At 43.3% G+C, this 27,491-nt stretch overlaps 1 pseudogene; it reads right to left on the bottom strand.

Annotated features, from left to right (window-relative positions):
• Window positions 1–11: 11 nt before the first annotated feature.
• LOC101422290 (F-actin-monooxygenase MICAL3 pseudogene) lies at window positions 12–27,280 on the bottom strand (annotated as a pseudogene).
• Between the last annotated feature and the right edge of the window lie 211 nt (window positions 27,281–27,491).

Below are 27,491 nucleotides of genomic sequence, written 5' to 3'. Positions count from 1 at the left end.
GAAAGTTTCAATCAGAAGGCAACACGCCGCTGCTCCCGCCGGGCAGCCCGAGCTCGGGGCCTGGGGCCGCCTGGGCCCCGCAGATCGCCGGAGGCCAGGCGGCTCCGCAGCCGCTCTCGCCCGCCACAGCGGCCCGGCTCCCGGCTCCCGGCTCCCGGCTCCCGGCTCCCGGCTCCCGGCTCCCGGCTCCCGGCTCCCGGCTCCCGGCTCCCGGCTCCCGGCTCCCGGCTCCCGGCTCCCGGCTCCCGGCTCCCGGCTCCCGGCTCCCGGCTCCCGGCTCCCGGCTCGGCCGCTCTCGCTCCCCCGGCCCCGGGCGCGAGGGGCCCTTTGTTGCCAGCAGCTGCGGGTTCCGGGAGCGGGCCGGGGCCAGGCGGAGGGGGCCTCGGGGAGGCAGGGGGGCTCCCGGCCCCGCAGGGCCGGCGCGCCCCAAGCCCACTCTTCTTATCTGCATTATGGAAATGTTTCAACTTCAAGCCAGGTTCCCACATTCAAATTCAAGCCATTTTCCCACATCGGACTTCTAATCTCCAGGTTGGCTGTGGTTGGCTGTGGTGCCCCAAGACCTCCAGGTGTTGCTAAAAGAAATTGAACCTAAGAAAGTGGCCAAGGTAGTTGCTGAGGGCAGGGAGAAGGAAGTAGAGATGAGATATGGGGGCATTTGTGGGACGTGGAGTTGTACTAAATGATATCGCAGGAACAGATGCTGGACACTGTATATCCTTCCATAACCCACTGAATGTATTGGGGGGAAGAATGTAAACTACGATGTAAATATAATCCATGTGGTGCAGCAGTGCTCCAGAATTTTTTTCCCCAAATGCAGTGAACTCTTGTATTTTTTAATGTAACATTTTTTGTGATTTATGTATCTTTAAAAATTTATTATAAAAAATAATAAAAAGGAATTGCACTGGCTCTGGGGTCTTGTAAAAGTATTTGAGGACTTCAGTGTGGGGGGGTGTCTTTCCTCTGCCTGACCACCTTTGCTTTTTCCCTGTTTTCCTTCAGAGGAAACTATCCTGTGTGAACACCATATCCCCATTGTCCCTTACCAAGTCCACACACAGTGAGATGTGATCCCATGTCTGGGGAAGATGTGCTATGCCCAGGAGGGCCTGGGAATCCTCTGCTTCTAGGACTTTCAACCCCGGTAAGCATAGGCCCCGCACTCAAAGGCTTCTTTGCCTTCCAAGTGGTAGGTTGCACACAGAGCAGGTAAACACTCTTCACAAGATTCTACTGTTGGTGAACATGATGTGATTTTACATTCATGTGGCTTCTGGCACCACAATCCTGCCTCTAAATAAGAAATGTGTTTTTTTAAAAGTTAGTATAAAATCAGAAGCTTCATTTAGGAACCACAATATAAAAATCTAACTTGGCAAAGGCGAAAGTGGAGAATTGTTACACAGTAATCAGGGACATGAAACTGAGAAATGACAGTCTTTTCCGTAAATTAAAAAAGCAGTAGTTCACAAGGCAGAAGTTACATTTTAATTTGTTTTGAATTCTTATTTTTGAGGATTTAAGGTATAAGGATAAACTATAAAATTCTGACTTTAATGAATATGTAAGTATCCAGCAATTCCCTATAGTAATTTGAATAAAAAGTCTAAAACTTTTATTGAAGCTATTTATATACAACATTGCTAACTATACTGATGGCCCACTACTGTTGATCTTAAATTTCTTCTGAAGCTCATTGTCCAAATTACTCTTCAACTGCCTTTTCCCAGAAGGGTATTTCCATTAACACTAAAACTTGGAACATGAGTTTGTCTCTAGAAATCCAGGTCAAGATTCCACAGGCCAGTCATTATTAGAAATCTGAAGACCAGAGAGTTAGATTATTTCCAAGAATAGCAGACATCTTGAAACTGATATTTGTTTCTCCTTTACAGCCCAAGGATACCCTATACATATCAGCAGAGGTAAGGATAGAATAAGTTGTCTTGACTCACTAAAGAGGATTTACAAGGACAAACAGAAAAAGAGTTCAAACAGTATTTACAGATGTTTGATAACTGTTGATCGGCAGCTACTGCCATCTTATTTAGCTCTAAGAATATTAGCTTTCTCCCCCTTTCACGCTCCACCTAGGTTTTTCTTCAATCTGAGCACATGGAAGTTTTTCTTTTGGATGTCGATTCTGTCTCTCTGGTTCATGCACTTCTTGGGCAACTGCAGATTCATTTTCTGAGATTCAAGCTCTGAAAGGGGCGTCTATTGATTCAGACTCATGGAGACATAGGAAGGACTTGAGGAAAGGCAAGGCTCAGTCCCAGGAAGCTTGAGTCTGTATTGCCCTCTCAGTGAGGTCTCTGTCCGTCCAATGACCATCAGTTGCTACCAGAGCCATTTCTTGCAACACAGTAGAGTGCAGGCATTAAGCACAGAGATAATGAATTTGAAAACATGATTAGAGAGTGAAGCTGAGACCCTGAAGCTTTGGGGATGTAGTCAAGGGAAGGTTGAAGGCTTAGGGGTCTGTTGAGCTCAAAGAGATGACCAGACAGTAGATCTGCTCAGATCAGAGCTGTCTCTAGATCCAGGCCCCCCTGTGAGTCTGTAATCACTTCAGGCACCATTTGTTGTGGCTTTAGGGAAAACTGGGGCATCAGAATTGACCCACATGGAGATTGTCAGGCAGGGCTCCCCTCTCTAGAAACAGCCATAGGGGCCATCCTGTACATGGGGTAAGGAGGCACCAAACCCTGATAGATGTGAAGGGGAGAAGGAGCCATGTGGGCCTCCCAGCAGTCCTCCTAGCAGTCCTTGGGAGGGAGATTCACTGCAGGCACCAGACCTCCTTACCTGGTGTATCAGTCAGAATCAACAGGAGATAGCTGTAAATAGTAGGAGATTCTATAAGATTCTCTCAATTGACCATGGGGATGTACAAGTCCAGGTTCCACAGGCAGGCTGCAAACCAGGGGTTCTGATGAAAGTTCATTGAAGATCCTTGATGAGTTTCCAGGAGAGGCTGGTTGTCCAAAGACAAGCTTGGAAATTCTCTCTGAATGCTGAAATCACCTCCCCTTTTAAGGTATTCAACTGATTGGATAAAGTGTCACTCATTGCTCATGGTACTCTCCCTGGTTGATTGTAGATGTAATCAGCCATCTAAATAACTGATGACTAAAACCCATATATGTTCTTGTATTAACATTAGCCCAGTGCTTGCTTGACCAAACAACTGGGCACAATTACCTTGTCGAGTTGACACATTAACCTAACCATCACAGTTCACCCCTTGTCAACTCAGAAACCATACACATTATCTTAGATCATACTTAGACTCTAAGTGAAAACAACAGACATACATATATATATATTTCTGCCTAACAATGTTCAACTCTCCTGCATACAACCAGAAACACATTAATTCCCTCCAGAATAGTGCAAGTCCTTGGGTAATATTCACTCTTAAACTTACATCCTTAAATATTATGACATGAAATTAATACAACTAGTCATATGATAAGGGAAAAGGTTGGGAAGAAAAATTCATTTTATGTACACATACAGTCATACTAATAAAACAAAGAAGAAAGATTCATGACTATTATTGTTCTTTCTGTGACTGGTCACATGGCCAAAGTTCATATTTATCACTGCCTTCTTCCACTACCCGTTCCATGTTCCTGTTACCTCAGCAAGCACTTTAGCTAGTCGTAGTTCTTTGCCTTTCATTCCTGAAGACTCTGGCCCATTGTTAGTCCTGCTTTTATTGGGTTGTTGCAATTTTCATTTGACTTTAATCACAGGGCATGGCAGTACTAGGAGATGCCCTAGAGGATCTCCTGTATTCCAGGCAAATTCTTCTTTACCCTCATTATGTGGAAGCAGTCTATTTCTCTTTGATAGTCAGGATCAATCACCCCAGCTAGCACAATGATTTCCTTCTTTGCCTGTTGATTCAGAGGTACTAGGAGCCCAAAGTGGCTGGTGGCAGTCTTAACTTCCAGTTCAATGGAATCATTGTTGTTGTCCCTGGTGTCAGCACTCCTCCTTTTGAAATTAAGATCTGTAGACCAGCTGAGCTTAAGGTTTGCAGGGACAGGAAGCAAAAATTTTCCTAGTGGGTCACTAGGGGTAATAGTGAGTGGTGCCACTCCCATTTCCACCTCTTGTTTCCTGGACCCATGAATTCTGGCTATGGGAGAAACAGTACCATAGAGTGGATGCTGATTTAGAGTATGCACAGTCTCATGGAGAACATTACCTCAGCCCTGCAAGTTATTGTCTCCTGGTCGGCACTGTAATTGAGACCTCAGAAGGCCATTCCACTGTTCTGTCAATCTAGCTGCATTAGGATGATGGGAAACATGGTAAGACCAGTGAATTCCATGAGCATGTGCCCATTCCCATACATGATTTGCTGTGAAATGGATTCCTTGATCAGAAGCAATGCTGTGTGGAACACCGTGGTGGTAGATAAGACATTCAGTAAGTCCACAGATGGTAGTTTTAGAAGAAGCACTGCATGCAGGAAATGCAAACCCGTATCCAGAGTATGTGTCTATTCCACTTAAAACAAATCACTTTCCCTTCCATGGTAGAAGTGGTCTAATGTAATTAACCTGCCACCAGGTGGCAGGCTGATCCCCTCGGGGAATGGTGCCATATTAGGGTCTGAATGTGGGTCTCTGCTGCTGGCAGATTGGGCACTCAGCATTGGTTGTAGTCAAGTCAGCCTTGGTGAGGGGAAGTCCACGTTGCTGAGCCCATGCATAACCTTCATCCCTACCTCCAAGTCTACTTTGTTTATAATCCCATTGGGCAATGACAGGAGTGGCTGGGGAAAGAGGCTGAGTATTAGCCACATAGGAGGTCATCTTATTCACTTGATTATTAAAATCTCCCTCTGTAGAAGTCACCCTCTAGTGAGCATTCATGTAGGATACAAATATTTTCATGTTTTTTGCCCACTCAGAAAGGGCTACCCACATACCACTTCCTCAGACCTCTTTGTCACCAATTTTCCAATCAAGTTCCTTCCAATTCCCTGACCATCCAGCCAAACCATTGGCAAAAGCCCATGAATCAGTGTACAAATACACCTCTGGCCTTTCTTCTTCCAAGCAAATGAACAACCAGGTGCACTGCTCGAAGTTTTGCTCACTGGGAGGATTTGCCCTCACCACTGTCCTTCAGGGATGCCCCTGAAAAGGAATGCAGTGCTGCAGCTGTCCGCTTTCAAGTGTTATCTGCATATTACATAGAACCATCTGTAAACCAGGCCTGATTTTTCTCTTCCTCAGTCAAGTTATTGTAAGGGACTCCCTGAGAGGCCAAATTTGTGGGCTAGAAAAAAGAAGGTAAAATGGTGGGGGTAGTGGCCATGGACATTTGGACTACTTCCTCATGTAACTTACTTGCACCTTCAGGACTCACTCAAGCCCTGTTTTGTATATATCACTTCCACTTTATGATGAAGTGATGCTGTGCATGCCCAAATTTATGGTTTGGTGGGTCAGACAATACCCAGCTCATGATAGGCAACTCAGGTCTCATGGCAACTGGATGGCCCATGGTTAAGTGTTCAGTCTCTACTATGGCCCAGTAGCAGGCCAAAATCTGTTTCTCAAAAGGAGAGTAGTTATGTGCACAGGATGACAGGGCTTTGCTCCAAAATCCTAAGGGTCTTTGTTGTGATTCTCCTATAGGAGCCTGCCAAAGGCTCCAGACAGCATCTCTATTTGCCACTGAAATTTCTAGCACCATTGGATCTGCTGGATCATGTGACCCAAGTGGTAGTGCAGCTTGCACAGCAGCCTATACCTGTCACAGAGCCACCTCTTGTTCTGGTCCGCAATCAAAACTAGCAGCTTTTCTGGTCACTTGGTAAATGGGCTGGAGTAGCACACTCAAATGTGAAATGTGTTATCTCCAAAATCTATAGAGACCATCTAAGCATTGTGTTTCTTTTTTGGTCATAGGAGGGGCCAGATGTAACAGCTTATCCTGCACTTTAGAAGGGATATCTTGATATGCCCCACACCACTGGATACCTAGAAATGTCACTGAGGTGGACTCCCCTGTAATTTTGTTGGATTTATCTTCCATCTTCTCATGCAAATACCTTACCAATAAGTCTAGAGTCTTTGCTACTTCTTGCTCACTAGGTCCTATCAACATGATATTATCAATAGAATGGACCAGTGTGATGTCTTGTGGGAGGGAGAGACAATCAAAGTCCCTGCAGACAATTTTATTACATAGGGCTGGAGAGTTGCTATACCCCTGAGGTAAGACAGTGAAGGTATACTGCTGGCCTTGCCAGTAAAAGCACACTGTTTCCTGGTGGTTCTTACTAATGGCAATTGAGAAAAAAGCATTTGCCAGATCAACAGCTGCATACCAGGTACCAGGGGATGTATTGATTTGCTCAAGCAATGATATATTTGGGACAGCTGCTGCAATTGAGTCACCACCTGGTTAAGTTTACGATAATCCACTGTCCTCCTCCAAGATCCATCTGTTTTCTGGACTGGCCAGATAGAGTTGAGTGCAGATGTAGTGGGAATCACCATCCTTGTATCCTTCAAATCCTTGATGGGGGCACTAATCTCTGAAGTCCCTCCAAGAATTTGATATTGCTTTTGATTTACTATTTTGCTAGGCAGAGGCAGTTCTAGTATCTTCTACTTGGCCTTTCCTACCATTATAGCCCTCCCTCCATAAGTCAGGGATCCAATGTGGGGATTCTGCCAATTGCTGAACATGTCTATTCTAATTATGCATTCTGAAACTGGGGAAATAACCAGAGAATGGGTCCAGGGACCCACTGAACCCACTGTGAAACAAACCTGCACTAAAACTCCATCAATCACCTCACCTCCATTAGCCCCTATTCTGTGGACCACAATCACTTTTGGGTCTCCTGGAATTAATGTCACTTCTGAGCCAGTGTCTAATAATTCCCAAAATGTATGATCATTTCCTTTTCCCCAATGCACAGTTACTCTGGTAAAAGGCCATGGGTCTCCTTGGAGGAATGTGAGAGGAAGGTTAACAGTATAAATTTTTGGCAGTTTAACAGGATCCTTTCCCAAGGGTATCTGGCCTACTCATTCAAGGGGATCTGGGTCTGTAAACTGTCTCAAGTCTGGGAATTGATTAAGGGGTCATGATTCTCTGAGTCTGTAATTTGAGTTAAGGTTTTGTTCACTTGACCTAGAAATCTTCTGCTTATACAGATCCAGAAGAAATTTAGTAGACTGCCCAAATATTTCACTTCTTGGTACCACATGATCTATTAGCCAATGTCATAACTCTATGTGACTCAGACTATTTTGAGCTGCTTTGAATCTGCCTTTCATTGTGGTAGCCATGTCCACCTTGTCTTTGGTGATTAACTGTTGAGACTTTTACTGGACTAGAACTGATCATCTCCTAATGTTTAAGGATTCTAATTCCATTACAACCCACCCTACAATAATATCTGGACTGCAGAGAATAGCAACAACAGAGCTCTTCAGGGAAGATTGAGTTAGTCTTACAAATTTATTCCTCACAGTCCTGGTTAAAGATGTGTCCTATGGACAGTACTGGGATGGGTGTGTAGGTCTTAAATGGTAAATCCATTCTAGCATTCCAATTTCTCTAAGCCTTTGAATTCCCTCTTCTACTGTATACCAGGGCAAATTGGGCATCTCAACCTCAGACATGCAAGGCCATCTTTTGGTCTATGTTTCAGTCAGCCACCCAAACAAACTGTTAGAGCCCTTTCTAACCCCTCAACCTAGTGTTGAATCCAAAATTTCTGCTTAGTGGGCCCATATCAATAAGTTCAGTATGATCCAACTTTATATTCTTTCCACCATTATTCCATACCCTTAGTATCCATTCTCACACATATTCCCCTGATTTCTGTCTATGTAAATTGGAAAATTTATGCAGTTCTTTCAGAGTATAGCATACTTCCTCATTGGTCAAATTTTGCATTTCACCTTTGGGGGCTTGTTGTGATTTTATTCTTCTAACAGGTCTTGAAGAGAAGATGGGTGGTGATGTTGGGTATGGAGAAGGATTAGAAATGCCTTGCAAGCTACTGACCTCAGGGCATTCCTTTGCATTTTCTTTTGGTAAGATAGGATTAATCTCTTCAGTCAGATTCCTCAGGGCAGGCCAGAGACTGGGCAGTGCAGGCTTTAGTTTGGGTGGAACCCACTGCAGGGCTGGAAGGTGGTCCAGACTCCCTGGGGTAGGCTGGAGGCTGGGTAATACAAGGCTGACAAAATGTGGTCTCCACAATGTAGAACATTATAGTTTTATCTGGTAAAATCTAAGCAGAATTTAAGGTTCCAATGTCCCTGCCAATATTATCATCATCCCATATATCTCCTTCCCAATCCTCTGGGTTCCACTTCTTTCTAATTAATGCCTTCACTTTAACTGCAGGTACCCTGTGGGGTTGAGAATTTAGTTTTCTTTGTAACTGTGCTACTTGTACAATGAGAATCTGAGTCTGGTTCTCAGATATCTCAAACCTGTGGCTGCACAAAACAAGATTTTCTTTCAGAGCCCACATAGAAGCTTTCACATCATTCATGTGACATTTAAGTTGCAAATTTGAAGGCTTTAGCTCAAATTTAGCTTCCTTCTGTAACTGTATCTAGAGTATCTAGGAGGACCCAGCCAACATCATTGTAACTTTTGACTCCACAAAACTCTGTTAAGTTGTTGAAAACACTCTCATTTAGATCCTTTCCTCTTATTAAGCATGGAAGTAGGGAAATCCAGTGATGATATTTTGCATATCTCGACTGCAAACTCATGCCATGGACTGTTAGTGGCCTCTTCATTGTTGGAAAGGGAGTCATTAGTATCCTTGAGTCCAATTAAAGTAGAAAACTAATTGCAAAACTCCCAGAACTACCTCTGATATCCAATGTTTAAGATTCTATTCCTCGAGAACCACTCCTGGTACCAAGCTGTATTAGTCGGGGTTCTCTAGGGAACAGAATCAACAGGAGATATCTACAGTATGAGATTCTATAAGATTCTCTCAAGTGACTGTGGGGATGCATAAGTCTAGTTTCCACAGGCAGGCTGCAAACCAGGGGCTTTGATGAAAGTCCAGTGAAGGTCCTTGATGAGTTTCTAGGAGACATTGGCTTTCCAAGGACAAGCTTGGAAATTCCCTCTGAATCGTGAAATCACTTCTCCTTGTAAGACATTCAACTGATTGGATAAAACATCACTCATTGCTCATGGTACTCTCCCTGGTTGATCATAGATGTAATCAGCCATCTAAACTGATGACTAAAACCCATACATGTCTTTGTATTAACATTAGCCCAGTGCTTGCTTGACCAAACAACTGGGCACAATTACCTGGTAGAGTTGACACATTAGCCTAACCATCACACTTGGGTGTATTTTAGTTCTCTTCTGGGTATCTATCCAGTGAGGTAGGTCATACTTGATTTCTATGAATGCTGTCACATTCTGCCTAACACATTCAGCCTTCAAAGTTTAGATGAGGTCCCTGATATCACTGCCCATGCACTGCTCTCACAGGCTTTTAGGGACCCATCTGAATAAGAAATTGTGTTGTTTAGCATCAAATGGCAAACATCTCACATCTGCAATGATGAGAAATATTGAACATACCTAAGATGTCAGGTTTTGGCATGTTTAACTTGCCTGTTTTAAAGGCCATATACTGACTGGTGTTTGTTAGCATTTAATTTTGTCCAGTTAGGCTTAAAGAACAAGTCACTTATTCTTGCAAGCATTTTATTTTCCTTGTCCTGTCATCTTTAAATGTTCTATGTGGAGAGTTAGGGAGTGGGGATAATTCATCTCACAATAGCTGTGTAGTTCTTATGCTCCCCGCCCCCCACCTCAGTATATTTAGTGTAATGCTGTAAACATTTAAGGATAAACTCCAAACATTCTTAAATGGTAAACGAGTAAATGTAGACAACTGAAATTTTGAGTATCAATACAACTGTATCCAATGAAACACTGGACAAACATCCACACATCACTGGATTTTGAAGTCAATATATTCACTGCAAACAAACTTCTTTCGGACTTCTCAAGGTCTGCTTTCTGAGAGCCCAAAGTGAGACAAGGATAAGGGTGCAGGTAGTTCATCTAGGAGATGACCCTAGAAAGCATGGGTGAAATAGTGAGGCCAAAAGTGGGACATGAAAGGGAGACAAACAATAAAAATTGTTAAGTAAATTTATTGTCCTGAGCAACTGGGGCTCAGTCCTCCGGGGGTCCTCAGATATACAGTACTGTGTAGAACATACCTGAGACTCTTTCCACCAAGTGTTGGGGTAGCTGGGGCAGTTAGTCAGTGACAGTCCTGCATTAGTTGCATAGGTGGGTAGGCATTAACTCTTATTCATTTTCTGTTTGCAGTTTTTTGTAACTGATCAAGTTCTTGTGGTATCAGAGAAAGCATTCAGGGAAAATGAGAAGCAGGCACTTGAGGTGAGGAAATTGTTGGTATGTAAGGATCATGTTGAGTCTACTAATGCTTCATGGTGGCTGTGAGGTTAGATTCTCTGGAAGTAAATGCTGAGAGAACAGGGCAGCAGTGAGGAGTGCTCCAGTGAATTGGAGTTTCAGGCATAGTCTTCCCCCCCCCCGTTTTTCATGTAGCAGCATATCTTGCTAGTCGACTGGCAGAAGGAGCCCTAAATGAAATATCCTTTAAGTCATCTGGTAACAACATCTAGAATCATGACATGATCTCTAGATCTGCTGTACTTAAATTTGTGGCAATGGAAAGTGAAATTTCCCTGTTGGGTCAATAGGAGTCAGGATAAGAATGAACAAATTTGCTTCCATTCCTTGGTTCCCAGACCCATAGTCTATCTATTGGGGACACAGCATAATTATAGCAGCTGCTGGTTTAAAATATACTGCAACTTGAATGCACAGTGCTTGTTGCAGGTTGGGTTCTTTGGTAACAGATTCAGACAGTCTGAGGTATAAAATGTTTTTTGAGGGATTAAAACCTGTGAAAGGAAGGGGAAGGAAGCAAGACTCTGCAGTAGTCAGACTGGGATTTAAGACTGGCAAAGCTTCAGCCAATTTATGGGGAACTCCAGAGCAAGTGTATTTCACTAGCCTTATACATCACGGGGAAATGGCTGGGATTTCTACTCCTTACCATTCAGTTCCTGGATGTGGGCTTCCCCTGGAGGAGCTATAGTTAGCTGGAGGCTGTATTCCCTATCAAACTGCATGACCTACCTTGAGGTGGGGATCTGACCAGTGCATTTCTCTGTCTACCACAACAACCCATCTCTGCAGTTTATCCTCAAGCTGGTGCTTTAGTTGAATAATTAAGAGGTCATTCTAGTATTTCAGGCTGACTGCTTTCAGCTGATGTATAATGAGATACCACCCCTATGCCTGTTCCTCAGACCTTCTTTCCTCCAAATTTCTGGTCTTGTTTCTTTCAGGACTTGGACCAGCTAACTAATCCATTTGTCAATGCACATGATTCTGAATACTCTTATATGAAATGAGAAGCAATCTAAGATAACTTAAGATCAAACATACTGATTTGTAGGAAGCCACCTGCTGTGAAGTCTATTCACAGCCCTCCGCAACATGGCGAAATTCACAAGTCTGCTCTGTCACTTCCTTGTTCTTCCTCCCTGCTTCTTTGTTCTCTGTTTCCCGCCACTGCCCAGGCTAATACAGCAATGCGCAGGCGCAAGGCGTGAAACTCAAGTCTGCCTTCCACCCCAGCAACAGCGACAGCCAATCCCTAACCACCACCTCTCCCTATCCACCGCCCCTCCCCTTCCCAAGAGTATATACGCTTTGTCCCCTCAATAAAATTTTGCAGCTTGATCAGAAACCTGTCTTGCTGTCATTCTTTGTGTCTCTTGTCCCACCATTCCTCCCTGGCAGGTGCTCGTACCCTCGTTAGTGTCCTGCGGGTCGGGACCTCCACACCGATTGAACTTCTGTATACTGGGAGGATTTTCTTTAACATTTTTAGGGTACCTCCTAAGGAGACATAGTGTTGCAGCAATCCATTTTCAATTTTCTCCAGCATATTAAGCCAATCCCATCTATGAACCACTGTTTTAATTTTCCCTACTTTGTCAACTTGTCATAGGGACCTCCCCATGAGGCCAAACATATGCATATGTTGAGAAAGTTATATAGGTGCAACAGACATTGGGACCATGGGTCTCTGAGACATCTATTATAAATTAAACATGGCCTTAGATTTGCTTGGGAGTCATTGCAAATATGCTGTGTCAATCATAAAATTGTTTTTTGCCTGCTTGACCTTATGCCTTTATGTATGTTAGAAAGAATGCTGCATCTGTAAAAGAGAAGAAATGCTCACCTGATTGTGGAGGAGAAAAAAGAATTTTATTACTGCTCTTGCAAGAATGGACACACGACCTGGATAAAAAGGCCAGAGCACCAAACAGCAAGAAACACTGACATTTATATCCTAAACTTAACACGTAATTCCCTCCGCAGTTCCCTCCCCAGTTCCCCGTTGATTGGGTACTTCAGGGGTTACAACCTATCCGAGAGATCTAATCAACTTATGCAGTTCCTTCTCTCAGTAATTGCTCCTCCATTCTTTCACTCCTGGCGCTGCTTTTTAAGTTTGGAGCTTCTTTCACTATTGGCCCTGCCCTCGCTTCTTACCATAAGTCATCCTCACTTTGGCCCTGTCCTCGCTTTGGCGTCACTTTTCAAATTCTTGGCACCAAAGCCACCAGAACCCCTTTCTCTCCCTCCTCCAACTGCAGAGCCAGCTCTGGCTTCACCGTTATGTGAAAATTAAACTTAACCCTTTCCTTAAACATATCTTACAGCATCCAACTGATAATGGGCAGTTCAAATACATAGTTACTTGATATTTCATGGTCAGGAGCTCAGTCTCTACTAAGACCCAGTAGCATGCCTAGAGCTGACTTGCAATTTCTAAGTCTTTACTGCTGAATTTATGGACTTGCTCTGGAATCTCAGAGGTCTGAAGTTTACTTCTCCTACTGAGGTTCACAGAGACCTCACATGGCATCCTTTCCTACCATAGATGTGTCTTAATACTGTAAGATCTGCTAGGTTATGCCTTGACTGGCAGGGCAGCAGGTATTACAGCTAGACCAGTTGCAGTGCCCTCCTGTTCATTCTGGTTCTACTTGAAATTGGCACCCTTTTGATCTCACTGAAATGGTTTGGATCTGTATTCCCAAGTGTGATGTATACTGTCTCTAAAAATCGAGAGGTCTACCAATTTTGAAGATGTACTGTTAAGATAAAAGATGTAATTTTTAACTTAGAAGACAAAAGATGTGACATTGTTCTTTCATTTTGGAAGTTGACAGTGTTATCCCAAGATACCATAGACACCTAAAAGTATCACCAATGTGGTAGGTCACCAAATTTCTTTAGGTGTATCTCCCACACTCTGGCATACATTTTCCAGAGTACTTGCAACTTCTTGTTCATCGGTTCCAAATAATATAATGCCAATAAAGTAATGTTAATATAATCAAGATTTGTGCAGATTAAATTGTGGCATAGATTAGGAGAATTAATATAACCTAGGACAAGACTGTGTAAATGTATACTGCTAGCCTTCCCATGAAAAATAAAACTACTGCTGATCATCTTTATTGTGAGATTGAAAAGAATGTATTCTCCAGATCTGTAGCTGCACAACAAACACCAAAGGTGGTGTCATCATTTTAGTAAAGACACTATGTCCTGAATAACAACTGTGATAAATCTATTGTCTATTACCTGACATGGGACTATAAATGTTAATTACAGGCATTTCCTCATGTGGAGGGCTGTCCTGTATACTATAGGATGTTGAGCAGCTTCCATAGCCTCTTCCTACTATATGCCAGTAGCACCCCTCTTTACAACATACCTGTCTTTAGACACGCCATATTCTCTATAAGAGGTAAAGTCTCTCCTGGTTGAGAATCACTGAGCTAGGTTGCTTCAAGGAACATCCTAAAGTTCTTGTAGAAGTTCTCTCACTTGACCTGGAAGGACTAGAATGCTTGATACTTGTGTATTGAAGTTTCCCATGATCTCTGAAGGGTGGGAGAATAGATTGGGCCATGCCATGCAGAAGCAAGCTCTCTCCCTTCTTGGAGAGTTCCCCAGTTTAGCAACTAGGGTCTGTGGGATTTTTTTAACTTTATCATCCCCTCTATCACTCTGAAATAATTTTTGCCAGTTAATTCTAATCATGAAGCTTGTTGCCCAAAGTCAAATGTCCTCATGGTATATGTCCCAGTGTAGGCTTCTTATGACTCAGGGGTCTGAATGTACTTGTGTCCTTATGTCTGACACTGCCAATATTTGTTTCATTCACTCAGCCAGGACAATGCTGTAGACTTCTTTGTAGTTGTCATAAGAGGATATCCCTGAACTATTACTGCCCCAAGATAAAAACTAGCTTTAGATAATCTTGAGGTATCCTCAAGAAGTAGATACATCACAAATTCTAAACACCTGAATTCTGGAGAAGTTGTCCAGTGATGGAATTCAAGAAAAAAGGCCCTTGTGTATAATCTGAATTATTTCCAAATACCAGTCTCTGGAAATCAGCAGGCAGTTTAATCACAAAATATGTTTTATTCTGAAATCCCAATAGGTGTCTGCTCTAATACCTCATGTACTGGTAATTCAGGTTATCTTGATTCATACAGAGTATTGCAAATCCAGATGAGAGACGGGCTTCAGATCTGGAATACTTTAATATTTTTTAATTTTTGATGGAGCTTTGGATTATATACATGTTATATATAAAAATATAGGGGATTCCCATATACCCGACTTCCTCCCCTTCCCATGTTTCCCCCCATTAACAACATCCTTCATTAGTATGGCACATTTGCCTTACAGTTGATGAACACATATTGAAGCATTGTTACTAACCATGGTTTATAGTTTATATTGTTTTATACTTTTCATAACACAGTTTTATAGGTTTTAAAAAAATGCATAATGGCTGGCATCCATCATCATAATATCATGCAGAATGATTCTAATGTCTCAAATGCCCCATGTAATACCTATTTTTCCCTTTTCCTCCCTTCAGGGCCTCTGGTGACCACTGTCTTTATATCAATGTTACAAGTTTTTCCATTACTAGAATATTAAGTCTACTTTAGTTCATAGTTGCATTCTCCCCTTATGTTTGTTCATTCCTTTATCTTAAGGATTTGGGGATGGTAATGCTTGCTCTGCTTCCTACTGAGAGGGGGCTTAGATACCATGGGGCAGATGGATGGAACTGTCTTGCTTGCAGTTGAAGATACTCTACTTCTTGGGTTGGGAGTTGGGCATTGTCCATTGTCTTTTTGTTGTCCTGGGTGCTGTCTGATGAACTGGAGAGTAGATGTTGGCTGCAATTCTGCTGCGATTCAGGACTCACCTGGCAACTGAACAGTGAGAGGATTTAAGTCTCTAGGACATATATGTAAAGCAGGAGTTTTTGGGAGGGAGATGTGGCTCAATGGATAGAGCATCTGCCTACCACATGGGAGGTCCAGGGCCTCCTGACCCATGTGATGAGCTGGCCCATATGCAGTGCTGCTACATGCAAGGAGTGCTGTGCCACGCAGGGGTGTTGCCCATGTAGGGGAGCCCCACATGCAAGGAGTGTGCCCTGCATTGAGCCACCCTATGTGAAAAAGGCACAGCCTGCCCAGGAGTGGCACTACACGCATGGAGAGCTGACACAGCAAGGTGACGCAACAAAAAGTGACGCAGATTCCCAGTGCTGCTGAGAATGCAAGGGGACACAGAAGAACACACAGCGAATGGACACAGAGAGCAGACAAGGGGGGAAGGGGAAGGGGAGAGAAATAAGTATTTAAAAAAAAGTTAAAAAAATAAAGCAGGGGTTCTTAACTTTTTTTGTTCCATGGACCCCTTATTAAATCCACACTATACTGTGCATTATTTAATAAATATATCACACCCACACCAACATGTCCCCACAGGAATGTTTTTTTTTTAAATTTCAATTCAAGCTCATGAACCCCTTGTTAAGAACCCCTGATTTAAAGGGTATAGTGCTAATTATAGGTTCAAATAAATGGGATAGAAGAACCATAGATAGGAAAATTATTAATGAGTAACTCTGATACACTGTGGGAGATAGGTTATCATATATTCCAAGGTAAGGTCCCCTGATAGGGTGCTGACTTCCTAGGGTTGTCTGCTTTGCCGATAGCATCTATTTCATAGTGGCATTATTCATTATTGCCAAAGTTGGAATATTACTCAGCTGTAATATTTTAAAATCTTCTGTCTTAGTACATGTATGGCAATGGCCACATCAGTTGTTCTGGATACAACTCTGAGTTGGAAGCTATCTCTGCCTGCATTAATAGAAGTGTGGATGGTACAATGAGGTTTAAGAGGTAGATAGATTACTTGGTCTTAATATATTAGAGATCTTCATATATTTACCTATCATTAGTGAAGTCTAGCTCTTGGATGATTGGTACAGGGATTTGATTCAGGGCAAACAAGAGATGAGGGGCAGTTTCCCTTGGAAGAGATCATGTTGCTATTTCAGTGAGGAATGTATTTAAATTTATCTAATATTTAGAATTTATGGTCCTGAGAAGAATGGACTTGATGAGGAAAGGGGACTGGTGGTGGTAGAACAGCTGGGTCATTGGTTCTAGTGAGAAACATACACTGTCTGTGGACTGAGCAAGTCAACTGGCATTTTGTAAAATAGGCCTGATGGCCTTCACTTGAACATTAAGATATTGGAATAAGCCTATGTAGACTGCTCTAATCAAGAAGTTTCTTTGTATAGACAAGGCCAGAAATGTTCCTCATTGTCCTTGCCAAGGTTGGTGCTTGCTTTGCTTTGTGTCCTGGAATATTCCCCTCAAGCTTCCTGGAGCTTGCTCACAGGAGTTATACATCCATCTCATTCTCTGCCCAGAAGACATAGATTGCTGCAGCTAATGGGTGAAGTAGATGTCTCTAGATGTTTGCTTGGAGGAGTTGACTGTGGGTCTGCAGATATCCAGGCTTTTGTATCATTGTGTGACCTACTCAGTAAGAAAGCTTGGAGATGCTCTGTGGTTGCCATGAAGGCATGGCCAGGACATGGGTGCTTTTTAAAAGCTGTGGCTGTTTCCTTTCTTACAAACACAAATATTCCAAAATCTAACCCTTAACCAATTTAAAAGCCTTTTTAGAATTTTTGGTATTTGGAATCATAGCACCCCACTCTAATGGCACCAAAATGTGTAATAGTTTGCTAAAAGCTGCTGAGGACCATCTCTTCTGTTGAGTGGGACATGGGTAGTTTCTAGTGTCTGCTGCAAAGTAGATCTGTAGTTGTTGGTGGCTGGTATCTGAGTAAGAGTGCAATTAGTTTGAAGGACAGGAGGTAGACAAATACAGTTTTTGGAGATATTCAAATGAGCTCAGCTGGCTATAAAACACCTTTGAACCCTATCAGGCCCACAGGGGGTAATTTCATCCCAAGTCTGTGTACGTGCCTTATCTTTCCCAAGGGTCAACACAGATTAATCTATGTTGAAAAGTGAAGTTTCATTTGGGGCAATTTTTGTGAAATGCAGCCTTGCTACAGCATTTTCAGGACACCATCAATTGTAGAGTTCACAGAAGTGTCTCCCTTGCACAGGGCTGTCCTTGAGGTTACTCTGAATGGAAAAATTAGCTTCTATGTAAATTGCCATTGGGGGTAACATCTAAGTGTCACTTTAAGAATGCCTGCTTTTTAGGTGATCTCTTTCTGGCAAGTTCTGTTCTTTTGTCATGGTTATTCTGAGACTACAGCAAAGATGTCACAATTCCATAGCTGAGTTCTCCAACATCTATCACTTATGATAGTGACACTTTCCCCTCTCCTGGGAAGACATCCTTTACAGAACCCCATATCACATTCAGCCTTGACCCCACCTCTGCCTCTCAGTTATATCTGCCTGAATCAAACACCTGTGAACTCTAATAATGGGAGATTAACTTCCTTTCATTCACTTCTAGGTTGGTTTTACTATGTATTTCCAAACATCATTCTTTTTCATCCAGGAATAGAAGATGAGTATGTTGCTTTGTTATTTAGAACTTGATCTACCTTCAATGCTATGAGTTTTTCCAAGAAACATACTGTAGAAGAAATCTATAATCTTATTCCCATATTGGAATGGAATGGTACTGAGGCTTCAAGTTTCCAATTCTGCATGAATATTAAGATCTGTTAGTCACTGCATTTCAAAGGGTATGCACTATACATTATTCCTTAGTGTGTAGGGAGAATATGATATATTTTTATCTTATTACCATTTAGGTTTTGGAGACTACTCTCTTCATTCTTTGAGCTTCTAAGAACTTTTTCACTTGAATATGGGCACCTTGTGCTGTTTTTATGGAGGGAAAAATTTAATTCTGTCTTCTGACTTCCACCTTCTTCAGCTCACAGGATTCAGATGGAAGAGTGAGATGGGCTGGAAACCCCTCTCCTTTGTGCATTTCCTGGCATTGTCTAGCCTGAATCTCTTTGGTTGGACTAGACCCTGTGTGTTGGCTCATCAAAGCAATGCTTCCAAAACTATTTGCTCTGACTTTGCCCCTGGGAATGTGTGTGGGGTATGTTCTCCTTGTCCCAGCCCCTGTGGAGGTGACCTCAGTCATATTCTAGTACTTGTCTGCCTAGGACTCTGTTTCCCGAAGAGTCAAGAGGGATCCTTCCTATCTCAGAGTTTTTTGGGATGATCCAGGTGAGGTTTTATACCTTAAAGATGCCTTAGAAGAGAGTTTATCTCCAATTTACCCTTGGACAAGTCTCCTGGTTGTTGACTGCCTGAGCATTATTTAATAGGGTACTGGACACCCTGACCTGTCTTCCTCTTTCCCCCAAGGCTCACTGCTCTCTGGCTCTTGGATCTCCCTCTGGCTTTTTGATCTGCTCAGTCATGTGGTCATTCTGCTGATAAATGTCTTTATGAGTTATACTCCAGCATCTTAGTGTTGGTTCATGTGACAGCCTTCTTTGATCTGTGTGTCCTGATCCCCTCCTTCATAATTACTGTTTTAGAATGAATTTTAGGGGACCCTCTCCCGGCAGAAAATGAATCAGTTCTCAATCCTGGCTGTAGGGTCATCACCTGGGTTACATGTAACTTTATTCAGCAGGATCATAAGATGTGCTGTCTTAGGAGCAGCTGCTTGAAAGTTCACCCAGATGGAACATAAGACTGAATTCAGGAACGTTGCATCCAGATGCCCCCTGAACTAACTTCCTGATGCATTTTTGTACTATTAAATATGATTGTCCATGAGAGGGGGAGGCCAGTGCTCAAGATGGATAAAGGCATACCTCCTCCTCTGGGCAACCAAGGATCCTGTTGAAAGACATGGAGCAGAAGTTTCACCTTAACTCTTTATGCTGACATTGTTCTCTCTGACTTTGTTTTTTACCTTTAATGCATTTAAGATCCAATAACTGCCAGTATGTATAAGACACTTTAGGTTCATTGGGCCAGTTGAGCATCACCACAACTCTGTAGGATTAGGTAAGTACCTGCAAACTTGTCTCCTGGGGAATGCTAGGTAGGATGTGGGATTCTTGAGTTCTTTCTTTTCAGCTATTACAGGTGAAAGATCTTACAAATGTCACTGATTTGTAAATTTGCTAAACTCAGAGACTGGATCTAGTTTTCACTGTCATTATTAAATAGAGGTTTCCTGTTTATTGCCTGCCATCAATTGGGATTTTTCATGTGGGCCCTTCTGTTCAAGTCAAGAATGAGAGGAATAAGAACAATGAGGGAGTCACGTGATAATCAAATCATTCTGCTTGCTTTTGCAGAACTTTGACCTAAGGTCATAGGTTCTTAGCTCAGCTGCTGCCCAACATACTAATCTAACCTGCTACCAGGGAACTATTAGGCCACACCAGGGCCTTGTCTAGAATTGTGGCAATGAGGTAGGGTTGGAGGTGGGGACTTGTGGTCCTGGGATCCTACAGATGGGCCCCACGAGAAGGTTAGTGAGGAGATGCTGGGTGACTGGGCGAAAGGGATCCTGCCTGTACCACCACCCCAGGGGCCAGGAGTAACAATTAGTCCTGTGTCTCTGGTGCCCTCCACTGAACTTCAGGACCTCTGAGGTCCCATCTCTGAGGGCCTGGGCTTTGGCCTTCAGCTAGTTCCTTGATCATTGTGTTGATAAGTTTAAGATGGAGCAGCATCTCTGAACAGGTTTTGGGGTTTTGCCCAACCTTTGTCCTTTGGAGAGCCCTCAGTATTATGGTCTCTGAGGAGTGTGGGCCACTGTGGAGCCTGGCGGGAAATGGTAGGAGTTTCCATGTGTGTATAGATCTTTTCCTATCTAACTTGACCCAGGTCTCATCACTCATGAGTCCGTGACCCTAAGATAAAGGTGATATGGATGTTTCCATATGTTCTCTATAGCATATGTAGTTTATACTGCTGGATCACATGAAGCTGGGTCCTGCTTATAGAAATCTAGGTCCTAGATGGAATGAATGACTGAGCTTAGGTAAGACCAAATCCCATTGCCTGTCCTGTCCCCTATAGAAGGGATTCAGTGACCTTAGGAGCACTATTTTTGCCCCAGGATAATGATGTTCAGGTGTAGCCTGCAAAGCTTATCTGTTGTGTGGGCTGTGCTTTGTTTCTGGATCATGAATAATTGTTGATAATTTTGGTCTTACAGTAGCTGAGGCAAAACTTTACTGAAGCACCTTCTTACATCTCACTGGTCACAGCAAAAAGCAGTTTGTGTAACCTGAAACTAGGTAGTCCATTGACACATTTTCAATAAAGTGTAGGCAAACTGGTACAAGGTGCCCTAGGGGAGGTTTGAACTTTAAACACCATATTATAAAGTTCCTACAACTGAAAGCCGGAGAATTGCATCCAGCATCCATGTGGAATCTAAGCCCCCTCTTGATATAGATGTGGAGTGGACACAACCATTCTAAGATCCATGGAATGGAGGAACAGAGTATGGATTAGAGTGGACTTACTGATATTCTATTCATGAACTATTGCGATTAGTAATCAAAGAAAATGTGGCATTGGTGTGGAGAAAGTGGCCATGGTGGCTGCTGGGGGTAGGGAGTGGAAGGAAGAGATGTGATGTGGGGGCATTTTCGGGGGTTGGAGTTGTCCTGGGTGGTGCTGCGGGGACAGTTACTGGACATTGTTGTCCTCCCATGGCCCACTGGGTGGACCATGGGAGAGTGTGGGCTATGGTGTAGACCATTGACCATGAGGTGCAGCAGTGCTCAGAGATGTATTCACCAAGTGCAATGAATGTCTCATGATGATGGAGGAGGTTGTTATGGGGGGAGGAGTGGGGTGAGGGGGATGGAAGGTATATGGGGACCTCATATTTTTTTGAATGTAACATTAAAAAAATAAAGACAAGTAAAATAAAATAAATCACTAGCTGCATCCTTCTTGCTCAGGTTCAGTGTCATGGTTCCAGATAATACCTGAGGAGGTTCTTTGTTGGTATCATTCCCAGAATCTGGGGCACTGCAGCCTTCCTTGAAGGAGGATATGAGTAATTGCTTCCAGTTCTATGATCCATCATCAGGATTGCCAGGCCACTGAAATGGCAGGATTGAACTTGTTTTGGGGTTAGTGGGTATCTCCCCATCTTTGATATTCACACATATTACTAAGGTTTCTGAAGTGAATTCTCCTTACTGTTCAGCAGGTCAATAACTTTACATGATCATTATGTCAGATCAGTGTGGTGGTCTGTGGGGGCTAAAGATGAACAAGCTTCTTGTAGATTATACTGCAATAGAGTAGGAAGGTTGGCATTACCATGATTTAGATCATGAGGGTGTTCTGTTGTCTATGCCAACTAAAGGCAAATAACTTCTGACTGCTTTTAGTGACTGGTTTTCTAGTGAAAGTACTAGCTAGCCCAGTTGTGGCACACCAAGCTCTGTGGATTTGCAGTTGCAATAACACATCTGGAATTGCAGCAATGAGTAGAATCACTACCCAAGGGGTTGGGGGGGAATTAGGACAGGTTATCACAAGCCCCATCTGACTCTAACCTACTTAGTTGGTACAAAATAGGCAGGTGAAAGGAAACTCCAGCTCTGGCAGCTTTTCCATATTTGTTAATACCAAGCTCTGCAGTTCCCTGGGGGATGTGGTATTGTTCTTGATTTACTGTTTTTAAGGTATAGGACAATTCCAGTACCTTCTACTTGATACACTCTCTCCCATAGTAATCCTCACCTCAAAGGGTTGGGTATAATAACTAGAAAAAGTGCATATTGTTTTATCTCCCCAAATATAGGCCAAGGCTCCATTTATAACCTGACTGCATGAATTCATTCTATGATATGTGAGTCAGACTCTCAGCATCAGCTCAAACCTCTGCCCATTAATATTCCTCTGGTAAGGGTCTGCAGGTTCTTAGGGAAACCCCAGAGGACACATGATGCTGTTGGACTCCATTGCTCAGCTTTTCTCCATGCATGTGTAGTGCAGCTGTATGACACAGAGAGATTATTGCAGCGGGACCTTTCTCCTGGTCCTCTGTGTCCAGTTCCTTGTCAAAACCCCCTTCAGAAACTTGGAAAATTGCATTTTGGAGGATAATTGCATTTTGAGTGCTTTGGGCAGGTCTCTAAGTAGACCCTAGAACACAGTCCTGCCTCTGGCCTCCACTTGGAAGCAGTGCTGCATCCTCTTGGTGTCCTTCTGGGACTGCTCAGTTAGGCTGTAAGTGTCTGTGCTCTATAAATTAGATCCCAAAATACTCAGTGGAAAAAGCTTCCACCTGCCCACTTGACCACTTAATCACTTTCCCTTCAGGATGGATTTGGGAATCCCAGAATAGGTTGTCCCAGGTCAGAAACCTGGGAATAGATTGTGGGAGGGAAGGGTTGTGAGCAGGAAGTTAATTGGCTACTGCTGTAAGAGATACATATCTTATAAGCGCAGTGGGTGAAAAGACCAGTATTTGGCAGAAGATCAACTGCAGAGTAATCTAGACAAAGAACTCAGTCAATGCTATTGGGATTGTGGAACTGGGATGGTCCTTTCTAGACCCATATTAGAGAGAAGGGCTGGGCCTTCATATTCCATATCAACCAATTCATGGTGGCTGCTTCTAAGAAGGAGGCATATACTTGGTCAAGGCCACTTCCTTTGGCCTAGGGCAATTTTGAGAACAGACATGAAGTTTGACTGCTCTGAATTATATGTTGCAATTATGGATTGTACTACCAGGTAGCTCCTTTCATGAAGTCTTTATAGACAATAAGTGACAGACTATTTAGGTGTGACTACTGGACTTTCCATTCAAATGCTACATCTTAGTCCTTCTAGTTCATATCTCATGCTCTTGCCATCTGAATTATACCCTAGGTGTGAGGTCAAGATTTAATGGTGGTTTTTCTCAAAGAATCAAGAATACTGTTTTCATGCCTCCCCTTTGATATTTGCTTTTAAAAAAAAAATTGTTTTATTGTTTTTGTTTTGAAGATACATAGATCACAAAAAATGTTACATTAAAAAATATGAGGTTCCCATATCCGTACCCCACCCCACCCCACTCCTCCTACATCAACAATCTCCCTCATCATCTTGGCACATTCATCTTATTTGATGAATACATTTTGGAGCACTGCTGCACTGCATGAATTATAGTTTACATTGTAGTCCTCTGACATTCTTTGAATACTGTTTTGTAAAGTACGACCGTTTTAAATTCTAAGAGGTGTTTACTCCTGCATTAGCAAGTATGATTAAAATATTTCAGAATAAATGTAGTGGCTCAATTATATGAATTTCTAACTATTATTAGGTTAACATGTTTAGGTTGCTTTTCTGTCTTCTCTAGTCTTGTCCTGGTACCTCATGGTAAAATGGTAGGGGATCTGGTAGGAGTGTTGTCATTATCCCATTATCTGCTACAAATTGTGTTACAGCTCATTGCAAATTCATTGTTAGCTGACAAAAAAATAGTTTCTGGAATGAGAGCTGCAGTCACCCTTCCTTTATATGAGGTAGTAGCTGCCTGGGGTTCACAGAATTCCAACAGCTGGGTAATACATGTGCGTGGGCATCCAAGCAGCATCCAGCTATGAATCTTGAGGCCGATCACAATTTCTCCATGCCAAAAATCTCTGGGAATGAACAACAGACACTCTGATAAGTGATTTGTCTGAATCTCAAAATGCTTTTTCTCTACTGGCTTCTGGGGAGTGTGTGTTCCTAGGTGACTTCTTGGTAACTTCCTGGTGTGCTTTGTTATATGAAAATCCTGCACAGTACTGGATCCATCTCTACCATCTTTTTAAATACGTGTGCTGTATTTTATTTATCTGACATACCTGAAATACTTACATGGGTCTGAATATTGTGCTGGTCTTTATAAGTGAACTTTAGGCTATGTTGAAGTCTGAAGCCTTTGAAAATTAGATGTGGGCTCTTGAATTCTGGTTTGTGGTTAGTACAAAAACTTGTCTTCTCAGGGCTGGGGATGTGGGCCAGTAGAGGATATGGGTTCCTTGAACTGATATTTGTGGAGTCTGATCTGCCTCACCTGGGCTAGGAGGATCTGAGTGGTGTCTTCTCTATTCCAGTAGTTACTAGAAATAAAGTGTTCAGTCCTAGATGTGGTCCCTGTAGAGATGGAATTCTACCATTGGCTCATTGCCTTGGCCTTGTCACAGAGGCCAAGAGTTGCATGCCACCCCACCAAACAAGGAAGTGAGTCTACCTGGAGTTCTCTTGACTGAGCTGGAGGCTGCATTGACTGTCCATGTCTATCCAAAGTGGGGCCATCCTGCAGGGGTCCTCTGGCCTCCTTTCCAGAAAGAAGGGCATTGCCGGTTTCTTCCTCTGTTCATAGCCGGAGAGTTGGTAACAGTAGTGAGGTTTACAGTAGAACTTAAAACCCTCAATGTCATAGGCATAGGCCTAGAGTTGCGAGTGGTGGCACAGTTATCGCACTTGAAGCAGCTCTGGTGCACTGACCCCTGGATCAGTGACTCCTGGACACTCAGTCTTTCCATCACACAGACCTGCTTCTGGCAGAAGTAGCACATGTCGCTGCCCACCAAGTTCTGCCGGAACACCACCTTGATGGAGCTCTTTCTCTGAAAGCCAGGGAATAGTGGGTGCATGTTCTCTTCAAATCTGGCCAGCAGCTGGGTTGCCATGCATTTCACTTTATTCAGGTTCCCAGTGGTAGCACCCATCCTCCTGTCGGTGAGTGTGCTCACCAGCAGGGGTCATTCACCTCAGCAGCCCAGGGGGAATTCCTCCTGTCCAAGTCCTTTTCTTTTGATCCTTGTGAGAATGCTTCTGAGAGATGGTTTGGCCCAGTTTGTTGAGGAAGGTGATGGGGGATTTGGTGCTGGCTGTCAGGATAGATGGCCTTCTTCTTAGCATCCAGGTCTAAGGCCTCACTGGAGAGGAGCAAATCCTTAAAAATCTGGTAGACCTGAGTCAGGTACATCACTGAAGACGGCTTCTCAGGTTCCCCTATGGAGGCCATTTCTTTGCCTGTCATCATTGGGAAATACCTAGCTCTTTCTCAGCAATATGAAAGGTCAGCTGGTTGTTCTTCTCCCAGTTCTGCTCATCCAAAGAGTCAAAGTCTATTAGATTGGGGCAGTATCTGAAGATAATTGTACAAAGAACCAGGCTACTTTTCCAAGACATGGTGAGGTCTGTCACACGAACCCCTGCATAAGCCATCTCTCTGCCTCTAGCACCAAGCCATGAGTTTGCTTGAATGAGCTTGGAATCATTGCAAGTCAAATTTTGGGTAGTTGGGGAATTCACTGGGTTCTCCATTTCCAGATGAATGTCCTTCATTTCTCCAATATTATAAATGGTTCAGCTGGCTTGACTGGAGGAAGGTGACATTGATATTGAGATATCTGGTGGCAGGGTTGATGTTGTATTAGCTGAGGTTTTTACTCGCATTCTCAGTGGTGGCCTGAGGCAGTAACATATAAATCCTCTCCCTCTCAGTCAGTACTTCCAAGGGGCTTGTTCATAAGGACCAGCTTTGTACCATCCAGGCAGAGTCCATAGCAGCTAGAAAGTCCTGGGTTATTCTGTCCCCATTAGCCAGAAAGACTTGAAGAGGATGTTCCCCACTAAAGCCACTAGTAACTGTTGTCCATTCTGCTCCTGCACCAAGGAAGTATTCTTTGAGGCATATATGCAAGTGAAGTTGAACATGGCCATGTCAGGCTGACTGTAGTGGCTGACAGCAAAAAATAAAGAGATGGCATCTGCTTCTGGGTGGAGATGTATGCTGCCTTTCAGTCTTAGCTGAGCAGAGCCTCCTGATCCATGTTCTCCTGGGAAAGCAAGAGCTCTTGTCCATGTAGTCATGCAGTATTATACCCCGTGTTGAGTAAACTCTGCTTTTTGGCTTTCATTATGAAATAATATGTGTCATCTTTGTAATAGATGAAGTTCTCGAAATTGATACCTGTGGCTTCCCTCAGTTCCTGGAAAAACTTTTGGTTGAATATAAAAGCAACATCACTGATCTCTTCTACTTTGGCTTCTGTGGTTATATTTCAGTTCATAAAATTTGCCATGATAGTGATGGCCTGATTGCCACAAAAGTCTTTCTGATGAAATCCTTCATACTCTGATACAAGATGGGTTTTGGGGTGTACTAGTGCCCACCATCCTATCCATTCATTCTCTTGGTCTTCAGGAGGTTGTACAGTCCTTGAAATTCCACACTAATATGGATTTCAATGCCTAGGATCAGTGCTACTTTCAAAAGTATTTGTTGGAGTTGCTGGATACTGATATGGTTGATGGCTCCATCAAAGAACTTGCCCTTGAGATTCTTGGTGCCCAGACCTTGCAGATCATGGACGGTGAACAGCCAGAGATGTAAGACATTGTTGTGGGAGAAGGAATCTTGTTTCTCAATAATGACCACCTCGGTTCCCAGCAAGGCTAAATCGAAGGCTGTGCGGAGGCCACAAGGGTCAGCTCCAATGATCAGGCACTTAGTGTTTGTGTGTGCTTTTCCCTTCTTGTAGTCTTTGTGGCTGTCCCATCTGTCTAGCTTTTCCCAGAAGGCTTTGGCTTCTATTAGTTAAACTTGGACTTGAGCTTGTGATAGGAGGAGTGGTAGTCCCTGGGCTTCTGTTCCAGGTGGTCATAGAACTCTTGAAAGGCCTTAAGGGTTCTCTTCCAGTAGTCAGCCTGGACCAATTGCCAAAGAGGACATAAGCTCAATTCATGGTCTCGTTCTTACTTTCTTCCATGGTCCTGCACTCTCTTCTCTCCTCAGAGCAAGCAGTGGGCTGGCTGGTGGTCCACCTGGCACTGTCACATTGAACTCCACCCCATGCTTGTGTGTTCTCATGTCCAGCTGGGTCCTGAGAACCTCTGGCCTCCTGAGCCCTGTGGCCCCAGTGTGCCAGCCCACCACATTCTATGTGAGCAGGAGCTGCAGAAGCAGCCTGCTGCCACTGG

The sequence above is a fragment of the Dasypus novemcinctus genome, chromosome 1, assembly GCF_030445035.2.
Source record: "Dasypus novemcinctus isolate mDasNov1 chromosome 1, mDasNov1.1.hap2, whole genome shotgun sequence".
Classification (NCBI taxonomy): Eukaryota; Metazoa; Chordata; class Mammalia; order Cingulata; family Dasypodidae; genus Dasypus; species Dasypus novemcinctus.
This window is presented reverse-complemented; position numbering and strand designations above follow the sequence as displayed.